We start from the raw sequence: 5,083 nt of genomic DNA, 5'->3' as shown, positions 1-5,083 counted from the left end.
CGCGGCGGCGCGGCCTTTGAAGTCGGCGGTTGCCGCTTTCATCCTTTCTTTTTTCCCTTGCAGGCCCCTTTGTGTGACTAAATTTGGAGAGAATATGAATCCGAGCCAGTCTTTCCACGTGTGCTCCCAGCTCCCAGCTGAGAAGGCCAAGGGTTCTCTTCCGGGTAAGGAGACAGGGAGAAAGATCAAAGAGTTGGGGGAGCTGGATCTGAAATGTGAATTGAAAATAAAAATCAAGCCTGGACACATTCCAGTTCCTAAAGCAGAACCAAGCCTCTGCAGAGGCCGGTCGCCCGAGCTCCTGCTCCCCGCTCTGGCTGGAGCGCGCTCTCTCTCTCTCTCTCTCTCTCTCTCTCTCTCTCTCTTTCCTCCTTTCTTTGGGAACCATCCTTGAGCACATGGACTCAAATAAAGAACACATAGGGAAACACTTAGTTTCTCCAGATTTTGTTTTGCAGTAATTTTATTAGGGAAAATATCTTGTTCATGATTACTGTTACGTGCAGCTGAATTTCTGCAGCCATAAATACTGGCTTATTTCAGCAGGCTTCACACTTTCTTCTGCCACCACATTTGGGAAAGGCTGGTGGGGCTGGACGTGCCTCTGGCTTTCCTGTCTTTTCTTCTCAGGGTACAGTGCATTGCAGTTTTCTTCCACAAAAGTCAGATACTGGAAGATCAGTGTTGATATCTTTTTTAATCAGGGTACTTAAGCTCACAGTTGGTTGCTGTGGTTTGAAATACTCTCTGGGATGGACTGTGGGGATCTTTCTTGCACCCTCCTGGTAGGAAACTTTTCTGTCACTATCCTGAGAAATCTGTAAGGCCCCTGCTTGCCTGCACCGCCTGGGCAATGCCTCTGCAGAAGAGGCTTTGGAATAGAGTTGAAGGCAAGCTCCGACTTTCCCTGTCACACCATGGGTGACCTCAGGCAAGCCAGCCTGTTGCAAACTCACTTTCCTCTTTGAAAAGGGGTGAATTAATAAGCTCTTCCCTCAAACAAGGCCTGTGGCCGCACACACGTAAGGTGTTAGTCTGTCGGCCAAGATGTTCCTTCTCAAGAAACTTGTTTATTGCAAAACCAAAAACTCCTAAAGCCCTGGGACCCTAAGCGCAGGAGCCGCACTCACACGTGTCTTACACACAAGTGCACTGCTGAGAAGACCGCCGCATGTCCCACTGTTGTGTGACAAGGGCCACCAAATCCCTGTGGCATTTGCTACCTCCACCCTGAGTGAATGTAGTGACACAGACATTCTGAGGAGATAGGGAGTATGCCTGGATTCTTATTGGTGAATTTAAGGGGAAAGACGCTGAGAAAAGAATATACTTTTGTGAGGCATTTGACGGTCACAGTAGCCCTGAAAACAGCCCGAGGAGTGTTAATGCCTGCCCATGTGGCTAAAATCTTCCAAAGAGCAGCAGTAAGAATTTGGAGGTGAGGTTGGCAGGGGTGGCCAAAAGGTGTCCAGGAGATGTTCTGAGGGTCCCAAACTCCCACCAGGACGCTGTTTTAGGGCACAATGGGATGCGGGTTTGGGCAGCGGCGTCTAGGTTTTGTGGCAGTTGTGGCTGGGCTGAATGGGAAGTGACAGGGACACACAGGTGAGCTGAGTGACCTGCATGTGCGGCCCTTCCTAACCCAAGGGGACCCTGCAATGGCATCGTTTCCTGGGTGCCGCTCACAGTGTGGTCACTTCAGTGTGACTTGGTACAGACTGAGGAAAGCAGGACAGGGTGGGGTAGGGGACACTGAGCAGGTAGGTGTCCAGCGGGCCCAGGGCTGTCCGGGCACAGAGCCCCAGGGTGCGTTCTTTCTGTGGCCTCCTGAGAGCACCGGCACCTGGTCTAGCGCCTGGTGAATCACATCCAAGGGACCCCAGAATTTTAAGAGACAGCATTTGTTTCGAACTCATCTTCCCCCAAATGTCCCAGATTAGCAGTAATGCCGATCTAGTTCACTGAGCAACGTGCCTTCCTTGTGCTTTTCTTTACCAATGGCAGCCCTTTTTGAAATTTACTCTTGGTCAGAAGAGGAGCATGACTAAGACCCCAAGCGTTCCATCTTATTTTTTTTTTGTGTGGGTTTTTTTGTTTTTGTTTTAAGGGGTAGTAGCTCTGAGGAGGCCCTGAAAATGCTCAGGCAAGACCCAGGGCTCTCTTCTGAATAAAGTGGGCTCTGAACAGGGCGGCGTAGCCGAGAGAGTCACCTGTTCCTATAAATCTCTCTCCTCGGTGGTATGGCAAGGGAGGTATCTCTTGAATCCTGGTAAACACAAATGCCCCTCATAAAATGGAGGAGCCATGGTTGTCTTCTTGGGCTCTCTGAGCTCCGTGGGCCTGGACAGTCCCCGGATGGAGGCTGGAAGCCAAGCCACCACCGTCTCCCCACATGCAACAGCAGCACCGAGGGAGTGTGGGGATGAAGAAGAACAGGGTCATTAGTCTCATTGTTTATCCAGTTACTCGCAGCACAGATTTGTGTAAATTTCAGCGCCCGCGGTTGCAGCCTGCCTTTGATGTGTGTAATCTGTACATTTTAGTGCTCAGGGAAAGTGCCTGACTGACAGCACCGACATCCAGCGCCCAGGAAACACGGCGACACTGGCACAGCCAAGCGTGGAGGGGAACAATTTTCCAGTGAGTCCCATCAAAGCGAAAAAGCCGGCCTGGGGGGCTAGGACGGAGCCTCCTTCCCATGACCTGGCTTTGGGGACCTTGTGACTGATGAGCATTTGTTTTTATCTGAAGCTGGTGGCTGCTTTAAATCTGTATTTGCTTTTCAGGGGAGGGGCTCGCCCTACACAGGGGAACGTTTGACCTGAGGGTGCTGCCTTTTTGAAGCACTTCTGTGTGCAGAAAGACTCCTGGGGGAAGTTATTTTCACCAATAATACGTTCATCCAGAACACCGGCTGGCTTCTAGTGCTTTCCCTGGCTGCAGAGCTGTGTCTCAGCTCGAGTGAGTGACCTGGGGGTGAATTCGGAGGCTGAGCACAGAGAGGCAAAGAGTTTAGGCTACAAAATTGTCATCTGGCTCAACAAAACACTTTTTGTGTGTGTGACAAAAATAAGGCTGATTTGCTTTATCTGAATTTGATGTAATGGTCCTGCAGGCCCCGGCTGGCAGTCCAGCTCCCTGCCCGCTAGCCTAGGTTAGACGGGCAGCATGCGAGGGAGGGATTCATTGCCATTCTAGGACATTCCATGGCCATTTTTGACCGCTGGTTCTGATAAACCTGAAGACTTCTTAGATGTTTTCCAAGGCTTAAATTATACAGATTATTTGACCTTTGCTCTTTGAGTTCTTTGGATGATTTTTTTGGATTGTTTGGCTTTGCATTTTCAGAATGGAAGACCTGGAGCTGACCTTGTTGAAGCTCCCGCTCTCTGGCCGTGAGCTTTCTCTTTCTACCTGTGACCTTCACATCCTCCTTGCTGGGTTCCACGCAGCCTCCTGTGCCAGGTTGCTTTGCAGCACCATGCAAAAGTACAGGAGAAGGCGGACACCATGGCGGAAGGTCCATTCTGACTTATGGCTTCAGGCGGGTCGGTCCGTGGTTACAGGCCCTCTGTTTCTGGGCTTGAGGAGAGGCAGGCATCACAGCAGAACGGTCTGTTGCAGGACAGCTGCTCACCTGGTGGCAGTGCTGAAGCACAGAGGAGGAGAGGGGCAGGGACAAGATGTACCCTTCAGAGGCTCCTGCCGCCAACCTCCACCTTTTCCCAGTGGGGCTCCTGGCTTCCTGTCGGAGCTTGTTCTTGGCTTTCTCTTATTCACGCTTCTCATTCCAGCAGGTCCGCCTGTGCACACAGCCGATGCACATGCTCACACACATGTGTGTGTGCACGCACACATGTACACACACACCCACCCGGACCCTTTGGTTCTGAGCTCTTCCCCTCTGAGCAGAAAGCGGCAGGGTCCATGGTCACAGGTTCACCCCTTGGCCTCATCCAGGCTTCTGTTCCGATCACACCTCCGTTTCCCACGGTGGTACCTAAACATCCGCCCTCTCCCTACCCTTCTGTGCTCAGTCCCATCCTGGTCCCGCTCCGTTATCTTCCCCAGCCTATCTTTTCCCTCTCACTGCCTGCGGTATTACTTCGAATTTGTCCTGTCCCACATGTAGAGAGGTTCTTTGTCTCCTTGTATCCTTGCCACCTTCCACAGCTACTGGCGCATACAAAAGGCGTGTGGCACGGTGAGTGGACCCAGCCTTGCGCTCACAGCTTTCTCATCTGTAACACGTACCTCTCTTACGGAAGAGGACCCAGACCTGACACACGGTTACACGCACAGAGCAGGTGGGAGCCAGGATTGTGCAGAGCAGCACTGCCCTCAAAATACCACACGAGGTCCATGATGTAGTTTTACATTCAACATCTACAAAGCCACAGGTTAGATCAACTTAGTTAATAATATTGTTGACTTAACACAAATACCCCAAACATGATCATCCCTCTGTACCTATGGGAATCACTTCCGGGACCCCGAGGGTACCCAAATCTGAGGACTCGCAAGTCCCCTGTATAAAATTTGCGCACAACCCGCACACATCCTCTCAAATACTTTAATCTTTGCATGACTTGTAATCTATCATCTAAAGGTTACATTATGTTACATATATTACATGTAATATAATGTAATGCTGTGAAAATGGCTGCTCTGGTATATTGTTTAGGGAATAACAAGAATCAAATGTCTGTGCTTGTTTAATACAGACAGAATTTTAAAAAAATTTCAGTCCATAGTTGGCAGAACTTTTGGATATGGAAACAGAAAGCTGACCATATTACCATTTAGCATGTAATCTTTGTAAACACTTACTAATGAAAGATTTTACATTTTTACAGTATTAAGTCTTTGAAATCCAGTGTACGGTGTGCTTATAACACACCTGAGCTTGAACTGGCCCCATCCTGAGGCTGCTGCGCGCCTGCCACTGTGCTCCGCCAACACTTTCACGACAAGTTTTTGTCTGATTCATCTTTATGACCTCCTTGCACAATTCCCTCAAAACAGTGGATGATCAAAGATATATCAAAGAATATTAACACAGTATATTGCTGTCTACTGTTTC

The 5,083-nt window shown here is 49.7% G+C and overlaps 1 long non-coding RNA gene across 1 annotated transcript in view; it reads left to right on the top strand.

The window, feature by feature from the left end:
- The window catches only part of LOC117283338, a 4,772-nt gene extending 2,167 nt beyond the window's left edge, over nucleotides 1–2,605 (top strand). Inside the window, exons 2-3 of the long non-coding RNA XR_004514296.1 lie at nucleotides 64–164; nucleotides 2,544–2,605. This is a non-coding gene — a long non-coding RNA (uncharacterized LOC117283338). The remainder of the gene's footprint in view (nucleotides 1–63; nucleotides 165–2,543) is intronic.
- Nucleotides 2,606–5,083: the final 2,478 nt, after the last annotated feature.

This window comes from Fukomys damarensis, unplaced genomic scaffold (assembly GCF_012274545.1).
Source record: "Fukomys damarensis isolate Sample0158 unplaced genomic scaffold, DMR_v1.0_HiC HiC_scaffold_25, whole genome shotgun sequence".
NCBI lineage: Eukaryota > Metazoa > Chordata > Mammalia > Rodentia > Bathyergidae > Fukomys > Fukomys damarensis.
The sequence above is the reverse complement of the archived record's forward strand: the minus strand, read 5'-3'. Positions and strand labels throughout refer to the sequence as shown.